Raw genomic sequence first — 14,490 nt, 5'->3', positions numbered from 1 at the left:
TATGGGATTAATATAGCCTGATCAACTATATTGGTTTGAGATATGACCAACATATGTTTGGGAGTGATGGTAGTGTTGCGACATGTCTAAAACTTACCAACTATACGTATACAGAAGAAATCCAAAACAGAACATAAAGAATAAAATACTATAGGAGTATTTTAGGCACTATATACTAATAACAAACATGTGAAAACAAAAGAACCATTGTGAGTAGAACTATAAATATTAAGGGTATATTATAGTTATATATAATTAAAGTTATATAGACTTAGAATATGTGATCTAGCTTCATTTCATGTTCTTTGTTTCGTTGTGGATTTAGAGCTGTATCATTTAATCGAAGGTCGATTATACCCAAGTTATATATAATTAGTATACACTTTATAGTTATAGTAATACCTAAAAGAAGTCATACAGAATACATTACTTGTTAACTGTAAATTTCTCTCGTAGAAAGTTGTATTCGTAATCTATCGTTACTAATTATATTATATATCTCTTATCCCTATTCTCGCTTAGATATCAATGGTTGGATTTCATTTACCCGGAGACCCGTACTTTTCCGACCAAGGGCAAGGTGGATGGCTCGATGCAGAGCCAGAAGAGAATCATTAAATTCCCTTAGACAATGATTTTACAGAACATTTTCCAGAGGATTCTGACTCCGAGCCAGAAGATAATAATCTACCCTTGGTGGCTCCAATCCCAAATCCTAATCCTCGTCCGACTTTTCAAGGCCCGACGTCTTCATGGGCTGAGAACTTGGGTAGGTGGAGCCGGGAGAAGCGTCAACCCTTACCCTACAACGGAGACCGAAGCTTCTACAACATAAGTGAGGGAGGCACTGCAGACAAAATTCTTCCCGTCTTGGTTCGCCGAGTGGCTCGAAATGTTGAGCTAGGAATGACAGCCATTCAACAAACCGTGGAGCTTGATGCGGACACAAACTCCAATACGGATCGTATTCGCAATCTTGAATTTGCTAATGGGAGAGATATGGTAGACAATGAGGCTCTGCAGCAAGAGCCAGCTGTAACTCGAGCTGAAGTCATAGAGCTCCGAGCACGCCAGACAGTGTATGAAAGACACCTACTTGATGTAGAGCGCAACTGGCCGAATTAAGGGTTCATCCGAGTGGTGCCCGTCGTCAGTAGGAGATGCTCTACTCATCCTTTCTTTTGGTTTAAGAAATAGACTATACTCTACTCGCCGTCTGTTTACTCTTTTGGTTATAGTTAAGACTACGGATATGTTCTAGTGTTATTTTTCATGTTTTTCAGTACGATCACGAAAATTTCATTTTCGGTAGGTCGGTTTGATGTCGATGTTTTCCCAGTACTTTGGTATATTGTAGACCTGCTTTAAGGTCAAGTTTTCAGAGATTATATGTATTCAATATACCAATATAATCGACATGCATTTTCATACTCTTTGAAAAATAACCATTGAAATTCATATTATCCTGTTGCAAGTTGTACTTGCAGTAGACTTCTATTTCCTTACAAGATACATATTGAACTAACTGTTTTAGTTCAGAGATATCATATTCATGTTCACTCTTGATATCTTCTCATCTTTTCATATTTTAACTTTTATAGTAAAAGATGCCTCCTCGGAGAAACCCAAGACATGTCAATGTTAATGAAGCGCCAACACCACCTCCGCCACCACCTCCTCAATTCGACGTTGCTATGTTTCAGGCGGTGGTCACGGCAGCTGTTGCAGCAGCTATGTCTCATATAAACACCCCTGGTGCTAGTGGATCAGGATTTGGTACGCACCCTACCAACCACGGTGAGAGTTGCGGACAATCACGAGAGTGTACCTATAAAGACTTCTCGAACGCCAAACCCAGGACCTTTAACGGGACTGGAGGAGTGATGGCGTTAAGACAATGGATTGAGAAGACAGAGGCAATTTTCGAAATTTGCTCCTGTCCGGAGGGTAGTAAGGTCAAATTCGTTGTTTGTACCTTTGTTGATAGAGCCCTAACATGGTGGAACGGCCATGTTAAGCCACTAACTCTGGTAGTGGCTAACTCTATAAGTTGGGAGAACTTGAAAACCATGCTGATGTGGGATAACTATCCGCGAGGGGAAATTCAGAAACTTGAGCAAGAGCTCTGGGGTCTTACTATGATTGGTTCAGACATAACAACCTACACAAATAGATTCAGTGACTTAGCCATACTTTGTCCAGAAATGGTTGCTCTGGAGAGCAAAAAGATCGAGAGGTATATTTGGGGACTATCGCCCCAGATTCAGGCCAGTGTCATTGATTCCAGGCATGTTACCTTTGACAGTGCCAAAGAGCTGGCACACTCGCTCATTGACCATGGAGCTCGTCAAAACTATATGGTAGCTGCTCCAGAACAACCCAAGGGAAACAACAACAACAAGAAGAAGAAAGGTTGGAATAAAAGGAAGGGAAAATCTTCTCAAGAACCCTCAAAGAAGCAACAATTAGTGGCGGTGCATGCTGCTACCATACTTGCTGCTGTTCCTGCTAACCCTGCACCAGTTAAGCCTTATGTTGGTAATCTCCCCAAATGCAACAAGTGCAATTTTCACCACAATGGAAATTGTCGGGAAATGCAGTGTCGTAACTACAATAGAAAAGGGCATATTGCTCGATTCTGTAGATCACCACCCCAACCGATTAACCAAGTACGATGTTGTGCATTTCAAGAGAGATTGTCCGAAAGCTGGAAATGCTGGTGGAGTTAGGAGGATTCTAGCACTGGGTCATGAAGAAGCGGTGGCAGACCCGGCGGTGGTCACGGGTACGTTTCTTCTCAATAATACTTATGCATGCATTCTATTTGATTGTGGTGCTGAGAAGAGCTTCGTGAGCCATAATTTCAAACACCTGCTAAATCAAAACTCCCAACCACTAAAAGAAACTTTCACAGTCGAAATGGCTAACGGGAAATCCGAACACACCAACGATATACACATAGGATGTACCCTTACCTTGAATAACTTTTTGTTCCCAATAGACCTTATGCCGATCTCTATCAAAAGTTTCGACGTAATAATAGGTATGGATTGGTTGTGCTCTAATCATGTTGACATCCTATGCTATGAAAGAGCCATTCGTCTGAACTTGCCAACTAACGAAACTCTTATTATCTACGGAGACAAACCCGGAACAAACCTTCAGATCATTTCTTGCATCAAGGCACAAAAGTACCTTCACAAAGAGTACTGTGCTTTCTTAGCTCACGTGATAGAAAAAAATCAAGAAGTAAAAGACATTGCGAGCCTTCCTGAGGTCTGCAACTTTCCCGATATTTTTCCCGACGATCTTCCAGGAGTGCCTCCCGAACGAAAAGTCGAATTCAGAATCGACTTAATCCCTAGGGCTACCCCTGTAGCCAAATCCCCATATCGTCTTGCACCTTCTGAAATGCAGGAATTATCCAGCCAACTGAACGAACTCCTTAGCAAGGGTTTCATAAGACCAAGCTTCTCACCCTGGGGAGCACCGGTTTTGTTCGTGAAGAAGAAGGATGGATCATTCTGTATGTGCATAGACTACCGCGAGCTGAATAAACTTACCATCAAGAATCGATATCCATTGCCTCACATTGATGATTTCTTCGACCAACTTCAAGGTGCGAGCTACTTCTTGAAAATAGACTTAAGATCCGGGTATCATCAGTTACGGATTTTGGAAGAGGACATTCCAAAAACCGCATTCATAACTCGTTATGGTTATTACGAGTTTGTAGTGATGCCATTCGGATTGACGAATGCACCTGATGTATTCATGGACTTGATGAATAGAGTGTGTCGTCCATTCTTGGACAAATTCGTCATAGTCTTCATTGATGACATCCTTATCTACTCAAGAAGTGAAGAGGAACATGGCCAACATCTTCATCAAGTATTGCAAACTCTTGGAATAGAGAAACTCTATGCGAAGTTCTCAAAGTGCGAGTTTTGGATCAGGAAGGTTGATTTCCTAGGTCACGTGGTCAGTTCTGAAGGAATACACGTTGACCCTTCCAAAATAAAGGCAATCGAGAACTGGCCAACACCCAAAACACCTACAGAAATCCGTCAATTCTTAGGTCTTGCTAGCTACTATTGCAGATTCATCCAGAATTTCTCCTGAATTGCTAAACCTCTTACCACCCAGACGCAAAAGGGTGTAACTTTTAGCTGGGGAGAGCAACAAGATACAACGTTCCAAACGCTGAAGCGAGCACTGTGCAACGCAACGATCATGTCTCTTCCTGAAGGGACAGAGGATTTCGTAGTGTACTGTGATTCTTCTAATTAAGGGCTTGGGTGTGTTCTTATGAAAAGACGAAAGGTTATATCCTACACCTCAAGACAACTTAAGACGCATGAGGTCAACTATACAACACATGACCTTGAGCTAGGAGCAGTGGTATTTGCTCTGAAGATCTGGAGACATTATCTATATGGCACGAAATGCACAATATTCACGGACCATAAAAGTCTTCAGCATATCTTCGACCAGAAAGAGCTGAACATGAGACAACGACGGTGGGTGGAGCTACTGAACGACTACGAATGTGAGATTCTTTATCACCCTGGTAAAGCTAACGTAGTAGCTGACGCCCTTAGCAGAAAAGCATACTCGGGACGCCGAGTAAAGTCGTTGACCATGACAATCCGTTCACATCTGTCCACACAGATCAGAGAGGCTCAACTCGAGGCCTTAAAACCCGAAAACGTGGCAGGTGAAACCCTGAGAGGAATGGATAAGAACTTTGAAGTCAGGGATGATGGAGTCTATTGTTTCATGAACCGGATCTGGACACCAAAGTTCGGTAGATATAGAGACGTGGTTATGAATGAAGCACACAAAACCCGATACTCCATACATCCAGATTCAGACAAGATGTATCTGGACCTCAAGAAACTATACTGGTGGCCTAACATGAAGGCTAAAATCGCTACCTTTATGGGCAAGTGCCTTACTTGTGCCAAAGTCAAGGTAGAGAATCAGAAACCTTCAGGTTTATTGCAACAACCTGAAATCCCTGAATGGAAGTGGGAGCGGATTACGATGGATTTCATTACTAAGTTACCCAAGACATCGGGAGGTTATGATACTATTTGGGTGATCGTCGATAGATTGACCAAATCCGCACACTTCTTACCAATAAAACAGACCGACAAGATGGAGAAGCTAACAAGAACTTACCTCAAGGAGATCGTTAGACTGCATGGTGTGCCAATATCTATTATTTCAGACTGAGATAGTAGATTCAACTCTCGTTTTTGGCACTCTTTACAAAAATCTTTGGGAACTAGGTTGGACATGAGTACAGGCTACCATCCACAAACCGACGGACAAAGTGAGAGGACGATTCAAACATTAGAAGACATGTTGCGAGCTTGCGTGATAGACTTTGGAAAGTCATGGGATACTCATTTACCCCTTGTCGAATTCTCTTATAACAACAATTATCACACTACCATAAAGGTTGCTCCGTTCGAAGCCCTCTATGGCCGCAAGTGCAGATCACCTCTGTGCTGGGCTGAAGTGGGTGACACGCAGCTAGCTAGAAGTCAAGTTCCTGACAGTACTCTCATTGGTCCATAAATCATTCATGAAACTACGAAGAAAATCGTACAAATTCGGGAGCGACTTAAAGCTTCCAGAGATCGACAGAAAAGCTACGTTGACAAAAGAAGAAAACCTTTGGAGTTCCAGGTTGGTGACCGCATAATGTTGAAGGTCTCACCCTGGAACGGCATGATACGCATTGGAAAGCGTGGAAAGCTAAATCCAAGGTACATAGGACCATTTGAGATTCTTGCTAGAATCGGTACAGTAGCTTACAAACTCCGACTACGTCAAGAACTAAATAACATACATCCTATCTTCCACGTCTCTAACTTAAAAAAGTGTTTGTCCGACGAGACTCTTGTTATCCCACTCGACGAAATTGAGGTAAACGATAATATCAATTTCGTGGAAGAACTCGTAGAGATCTTAGACAGGGAAGTAAATAAAACCAAACAAACCCGTATCTCGATAGTGAAGGTTCGCTGGAATGCAAAACGGGGACAGGAATTCACTTGGGAGCGGGAGGATCAAATGCAACAGAAGTATCCACATCTTTTTCCCTAGTCTTTCTGTATCTCTTTAATCCAAATTTCGGGACGAAATTCTCTCTAACGGGGGATAGTGTAACATCCCGATATTTTCTATCTTGTAAAGCCAATCAATTCAATCAAAAGTTAGACTTGTTTCTGTTAACTTTTAGCTTTGTTAAGGGTCTGTTTGAGAGTTCTAAGCCTAGTACACTTAAGGATTGTGTGTTAGGAAGTATTAACTTGAGAGCATTGAGTTGCAATTGAGCCAAAATCACCTTCACAAGGAGTTCACGGCCGTGAACCCATGTTAGCCGTGAACCCCTCACCATATATATGGTATTCCTTCATTTTTCTTCATTTCTCTCATATTCAAGTCAAGAACTCTCAAAAACTCTCTCAAGTATCATCAAGAACACTCTCCTTTCTCTTTAAAATCGTAAGTGATTCTTCCATATTCAATTGATATCCTTCTTATTCACAAGAAAACTCTTTGATTTCATCCATGAATTCAACACTTTTGGTTTAGATCTTCAAATCACCATCCTTTACACCAAGAACACCAAGAACACACACTTGTTCTTGGGTCGTAAACTCTTTAAATACCTCCAAAACGTGAGTATCTCTTCAATCATCTTATTATACATTAGGAACACTTGAATCCAACCATAAAACAAACACCCAAATGCATAAACTTCAAGAGTTCACGGCCGTGAACCCTTCATCCATGGCCGTGAACCCTTCAGAAGTTCTTGATGTGGCCGTAAACCCTTCATGAGAATCAGTATTGGCCGTAAACCCTTCATAGAATCAAGGCTTAGGCCGTAAACACTCATGTGTGTGTAGTCGTAAGCACCTCTATGGCCGTAAACACCTATAGTGTGGCCGTGAACACCTTTCCAACAATCACATATGATTGTAACACTTCATTCCAAGTGTTTCCTAGCACCTAAGGTTGTTTACCTTACATGATTAGTTGTTATATACACTAATTATACACATATATGTGTCATTATAAGCTTAATAGGATCTATTTGTGTTCAAGACATCACTTGGCATTCTTAACATCCTATATCGATCTTACATTCGAATCACTCACTACAGGTGAGTTCATACCCCCGTATTTTCATCGTTTTTACTGTTTTAAGGGGGGGGGGATACAAGTCTAACACAAAGATTTTGTGTTATAAACAAATGGTTTCAAAATATCTTATCAAAATGGATTTCAGTTATCATCAAATCAAATGGTTTCCAAGATTGTGTTAAAATGACATGAAGTCAACAAAAGTATTTCAAAATATTAAACTTCTTTTAATTGATTTCATAAACTTATATTTTTCCCCAGAAATCAAATTTATATATATATATATATATATATATATATATATATATATATATATATATAAATAAGGTTTAAAAGCCTTAGGACTGATAACCCACTTTGGTTCCTTTTCCTTGTTTGGATATGGGCCTATGGTATCAGTTATTTGTCCGAATGTCATGTAAATTTTACTTATATATATGTGTATATGTATATAAATATAAAAGTTATTTCATTCAGTTCAAATACCCTTTGTAACTTGTTGAGCAAGGGGTTGCATTCATGAACAGTTAGTATCAATTCAGAAAGTACATAAAAATTGTAATAGGTATAATTTATGATTCATAGAACATTAATTCACGATTCAAGTATACTAAAGTACACTGTTTTACAAGAACAAGGTTTTGATTCAAAACTAATCAAGAGTATATATCTTTGATATACTAATTCAGGGGCATACTGTCAATCATTCATTTCAGAATGATTGGGTTTTCATAACTATTATACATGGAACGTCTATATGCTTTTTATGAGTCAATTGATTTAGGTTGTTTAATTCATTTAAACAATATAGTTAAAGTCCTGACATTATAACCAGAATCTCCAGTCAGGGATCGAAACAATGTGTCTATAGATCTATATTGGGATTGACAACCCCGCACTCAGACTGCTGGCAACAGTCAGGCATACACGCCTACGAGTGACAGTTGTTATCAACAGTTTTTCAACGCCTTCAATGTGATGGGTCAGGCCATCTAGTCTCAGTATGATTATAATAACTCGTTAAAAAGATATAAATCAATACGTTAGTGTATAATTAACTAAACATAAGTACATTTTCAAAGTACCAGTTTACCATGATACAGTTTTACAGTATTACATCTCAGTATTCAATAACAGTTGGTGAAGTCAGGCACACTCTCACTTATACAATTTATACAAAAAGGAATTTAATAATAGAACACTAGTTTACAAGTGGAACGGTTTTATGCGATTAAAACTACTTTTCATATACAGCAGAAAATATAGGATTTTCTGGAACAGTTTACATATTCAAGAAACCGAAAACATACTTTCAAACATAAATAATTATGCACTCACTCAACTTTATGTTGATACTCTCTTTTCAAATTACTTGTATTCTCAGGGACACAGTAGACAGGTACTCCCTGAGCTTTTGAGAAGATGGAGCTATTTTGAGTCATGTCTTCTTCTTCTGTATAACTATTTTGGTGTCAATATACAGTGATTGAACACATGTAAGTACTTATACTTTTTAAATACAATGGTTGTTTGTACTTTGATTACTATGATGCATGTGTTGTGATACTACAAATGAAGTCATCTACCCCCGGACGTTTCTGCCGTCTGGTTTGGGGGTGTGACACGCTCTAACCCGTCTCTATTTGTCTATCATTCCAAGCAACATATTGTGTATTTATTATTGTACGTCAATGATATTATCTTGACGAGATCTTCTACAAATTTTCTTCAACAGATCATCACTCTTCTGAGTAAGGAGTTCTATATGACAGACGTGGCTGCTCTTAGCTACTTTCTAGGCATTTCAGCTAATCGCAACCCCAACTACTTATTTTTGTCCCAACAAAAATGTGACATCCCCCATTTTTCAGAACCGAATAAAACTTTTTATTTACGATTTAATAATTAATATGCGGAAATTCCCAGTTATATAAAACATATTGAGATACCAAAATTTATTTCGTTGTATTAAATTCCAAGGATTTCATCGCTCATATCGAAACATACATTACAACGTAAATATAGAAAAGGTCCTGCAATACAAAAACAGACTCATCTCTTATTTCAGTTGGCATCCTAACTAAGCTTTAACAGCCTTATATCCACTACCTGTGATGCACATAAAATGAGTGGGTCAGGTTTGGGAAACCTGTTGAGATGCATAGGGTTTTCAATATAATAATTTACTGATAATTAATCATAATATCATTCATGCAAAATAATCATTGACAAATAACATAGGTATATAAAATCTGACATAAATATCCTTAATACATTCTACCCAGCCCAACTGATTCTCACGAATCCTAAGTCAACGATTATCCACAGGACTCACCCTACCAAATAAACCATTTGAGTATCTGGTTGACTACACAGCTAGGGTAGTCCATGACCAGTGTAAGTCATATAAAGCCAACCTATGTTCAAAGCTATTAATAAATTTTTTATCTATGTATGTGGGTTATAAGTCCACATTAGCAACGTAACTCACTAAACCGCTTAGAATAGTCAAGTGTTGTCATCTACTCTGCTCGATGACCCAGACATACCTACTTGTTGTCTGATCTGGACCCACAATTTCTGGTCATCCAAGAAAGAGGAGGAATACGACACACCATTCTGATCTCACACTCTATCCCCATAATGAGACCTAAACAATATCCTAGCTTATTGGGAGCAAGACACCTTATACAAGTCATATTATAACTAATCCAGACTTATACTAAAGGCGAACTATGTCCAGTACAGTTCCTAGTATGTAGTACTATTATAGGTATACAAGTAGCACAAAGTATAATTAAAACAATTAGCATTTAATAGATACTTATTAAATTATGCTCTTGAAAGTAACTACGCACTCACCTAAAACCGGGAAATATGCAGGCAGAACTCTGACCTGGGAACTTCTACTAGTTGTTTTTGGAGTAAATCAAGATATCATCAATGAACACTATTACTGATTTATCGAGAAAAGGTTTACAAACTCGATGTATCAGATCCATCAATGTCACTGGAGCATTTGTTAGTACGAATGACATAACAAGGAATTCGTAGTGTCCATACCTTGTTCTAAAGGTTGCCTTTTCAATGTCTTGCTCCCTTATCTTCAACCTCTGATGACCTGACCAGAGATCAATCTTGGAGAAGACGGTTGCTCCATGCAATTGATCGAAAAAGTCATTTATCCTAGGTGAGGGGTATAAATTCTTTATCGTAGCCTTGTTTAGCTCTCGATAGTCAATACACATTCTCATAGTATCATCCTTCTTCTTTACGAATAGTACGGGAGCTCCCCACGATGATAAACTACGTCTTACAAAACCATTGCCCAACAATTTCTGGAGTTGTGTCATCAACTCTTTCATCTCTGTTGGTGCTAAGCGATATGCTACTTTTGTAATAAGTGTTGTGCCTGACAATAAGTCGATCCTAAATTCTACCTGTCTCTTTGGTTTTAATCCTAGCAATTCATTCAGAAATACCTCAGGAAAATCTCGTACCACAGGTATATCAGTCATTATTCTCTTCTCCTTCTTCGCTTCTATTACGTATGCTAAGCATTTTCAACATCCCTTAGCTAGGCATTTTTATGGCTTTCGTCGTCATAATGATTCCAGACCTTACTCTACTTTTATCACCGTAAACAATGAATGGCTTTCTCCCAAGGGGATTGATAGGCACCATCGTCCTTCCACATAAAATTTCTGCGAGGTTTTCTCCCAACCAATGCATGCCGAGAATTATGTCGAACTTATTTAACTCAAAACGTAAAAGTTCTCAACAAAATTTGTTTCCATTCAATTCAATAGTTACGATTTCTAACTTATTGCTAATAGATACATTCCTACCACCAGCTACTTCTACTAAGATTGGGGTACTTAGCCTATGCGGTTATAATCAAAGTTTCAACCAAATTCACACGATATAAAGGAGTGATATGATCCAGAATAAAATAATATCTTTTCATGAATTTGATTAACTAAGAATGTACTTGAAGCAACATCAGTCTCTTCCTTTGCTTCATTGAGGGTCATCTAGTAACTTCGACCCTTGGGTTTTGGTGGCAGGATTCTCGGAGTTTGCTTCTAAGCTTTTGGGTACTCCGCCTTCATGGGCCCCTCCTCTCCACAATTGAAACAAACTTTTCCTTTCACTGGGCAATTTGTAGAAATATTCGTTTGCTTCTTGCACTTGAAGTAGACGACGCAATCGCCAAAGTGCATTTTCTTACATTGGACGCACCATTTCCCTTCCTGGCTGCTTCTAGATTTGTTTTTCGACTTGGAGAACTTCTTATTTTTCTTTTCGTTGTTGTTTTTTCTTGAGAATCCATCAATTTTCCTCTTTTTCACTGACTGCAGCCTTGTCGGCTATCCTCTTCTTCATCATCCCTTCAATAGACTTTGCAGTCTAGACAACTGCCTAAAAGGTAGGTGCCTACTTAACTAGTACGTTCTACTCCCAAGGTAGCCCCTTGGCATACCTGTCCATCTTGGTTAGTTCATCTGGAACAAGGCGCACAGCAAACTCCATTTTCTCCGTGAAAGCATTGGTGTATTCGTCAACTGTCATGCTTCCTTCTTTAAGTTCAAGAGTTGATTCTCTAACTCCAACATGTTCTCAACTGAACATAATTTCCTCTTAAAGTGGGTTAAAAATTCTTCCCACGTCAGCTGCACTGGCTTGTTAGGACTCAATATCTTTCCTAACGTGTTCCATTAACGAAGTGTTGTGCCCTTGAATTGCCTCACATCATAGGTGGTCTGCAACTTCCCCGTGCATTCACATCTTACAAAAGACAACTACATTTCAGAGATCCAGTCCATGACTCCTATTGGATCTTCCTTTCCATTAAATGATGATGGCTTGCAAGTCTTGAAATCCTTATACTTGCAGTAGCCTCTAGATTCATCATTCCTTTAGACCTTTGCTTGCTCTGGTCCTTGATAACTTTCTGAGTCATCATTATTTCCATCTTGAATTGTTTCTGGATGAGAATGAATTGGTCCATTGTTTACTTGCTCAACGACTACCGGTTCGTTAATCACAAGCACTCCACCTCTAGCATTAACTAGTTCTTGACCTAAGAGATCCCTAAACTCGTATCGTTGTTGATCGAGCATCTCCTACATCATTGCTCGGTCATCACTAATTGTCAACTGAGCAGCTCCTGCTCTAGCATTTTGAGGTGCTGGACATCCTTTATTGTTGATGACTCTTCCGCTCCTTGTGATCATCATGAAGTTCTATAGTCATAGAGGAGAGTAGTTTTAATAGGGAGATATATTACTTACTATATACATACATATTTAGCACATAATTAGCAGTTAAGGCATCTTCCTATAATATGCTAGTGCTAATGTCTAAAGCAACTAAGTTATCTACCCTAAAGCATTTTATCGCATAACTCACTGATCATACTTACCTTCTAAGTTTAAGTGTAGAATTTACCTAAATTCCTATTTCACTTAAACTAATTCTCTAATACCAACTGAGACATCCTCAATTCTTTAGAACTGATTAAAACTTTTTATCTATGCTTTAATAATTGAGATGCGGAAATTCCCAGTTATATAAAACATATTGAGATAACAAACGTTATTTCGTTATATAAAATTCCGAGGATGTCATCATTCATATCAAAACACACATTACAACATAAATATATAAAAGGTCCTAAAATATGACATGCTTATCTTTTATTTTACTCAGCATCATAACTAAGCTTTAGTAGCCTTACATCCACTACATGTGATGCACATGAAATGAGTGGGTCAGGTATGGGAAACCTAGTGAGATGCATATGGTTTTCAATCCCATAATAATTTAATGATAATTAATCATAATATCATTCTTGCAAAACAATCGTTGATAGATAACATAGGTATATAAAATCTAACATAAATATCCTTAAGACATTATACCCAGCCCAACTGATTCTCATGAATCCTAAGTCAACGATTATCCATGGGAATCACCCTTCCAAATAAATCGTTTGAGTATCTGGTTGAATACACAGCTAGGGGAATCCATGGCCAGTGCAAGTAATATAAAGGCAACCAATGGTCAAAGCTATTGATAAATGTTTTATCTATGTCTGGGGGTTATAAGTCCATACTAGCAACATAATTCACTAAACCGCTTAGAATAGTCAAGTGTTGTCATCCACTCTGGTCGATGACCCAGACATACCTATCGGTTGTCTGATCTGGACCCACCATTTTTGGTCATCCAAGAAAGAGGAGGAATATGACACTCCACTCTGATCTCACACTCTACCCCAGAATGAGACATAAACAATATCCTAGTTTATTGCGAGCTAGATACCTTATACAAGTCATATTATAACTAATCCAGACTTATACTAAAGGAAAACTATGTCCAGTATAGTTTCTAGTACCTTGTACTATTATAGGTATACAAGTAGCACAAAGTATAATTAAAACAATTAGCATTTAATAGATACTTATATTAAATTATGCTCTTGAAAGTAACTACGCACTTACCTAAAAAAAGTAGGTAATTAGAGGTTCGGGCAGCGCTTTTCCTTAACCCTTCTCAAAGACAGAGTAATCTAACAAAACCGGGAAATATGTGGGCATAACTATGACCTTGCAACTTCTAGTATATAGCTACTATTAGTCGGGTACTTCAGGTATAGTAGGGCTTCACTGGTCCGTGCCCCTGGTTGGTGCGCGTGGATTTTCCTGATTTCTTAAAAAATTCATAACTTGCTCATATGAGCTCCGTTTTCGAAGCGTTCTATATCCATGTGTCGAGCAGATCTATAACTTTCATTTAGACTCCATCGGCTAATTTTGACTTTATTTTTAAAGTTATATTTTTACAGGCTTGGATTGTTAAACGTGTAAAAATCATAACTCTCACATACGATATTTGTTCTTGAATGTCTTTATATCGATAGATAGGTATGGACGAGATCTTCAACTCTCATTTAGATTGTTTTTCCAAAACAACCAACAGTTCTAAATTTCGATATCAGTGTTGCATACTGGTGTGCTGAATTTTATAAAATCATAACTTCTTCATAGGAAGTCAGATTTGAACGTTCTCTATATGCACGCTCCCGGTTTAACGACTACTATGAATTTTATTTAGATTACATAGGCTAGTAAGAGATCTATCTCCAATTCGCTATTTTGTGACGTTCGTAGTTGTATCGGATTCAACACGAAGCTTCAACGTACCATAACTTCTTCGTTCTCAGTTAGATTCAAACTCTCCTTATGTCCCCGGAATCCTTATTATGTATACTACAACTAGGTTAAGATTATTTGTCTTAAATATTTTTTTATTTTTTGACGT

At 38.4% G+C, this 14,490-nt stretch overlaps 1 protein-coding gene across 1 annotated transcript in view; it reads left to right on the top strand.

The window, feature by feature from the left end:
• LOC145116991 (serine carboxypeptidase-like 18) overlaps positions 1-14,490 on the top strand; it is a 179,709-nt gene that overhangs the window by 63,994 nt on the left and 101,225 nt on the right. The window lies entirely within an intron of this gene.

The sequence above is a fragment of the Lactuca virosa genome, chromosome 5 (genome assembly GCF_052849685.1).
Source record: "Lactuca virosa cultivar CGN04683 chromosome 5, Lactuca_virosa_CGN04683_v6, whole genome shotgun sequence".
NCBI classification, from domain to species: Eukaryota; Viridiplantae; Streptophyta; class Magnoliopsida; order Asterales; family Asteraceae; genus Lactuca; species Lactuca virosa.
Note: the sequence above shows the minus strand (reverse complement) of the source record. Positions and strands in the feature narration are given on the sequence as shown.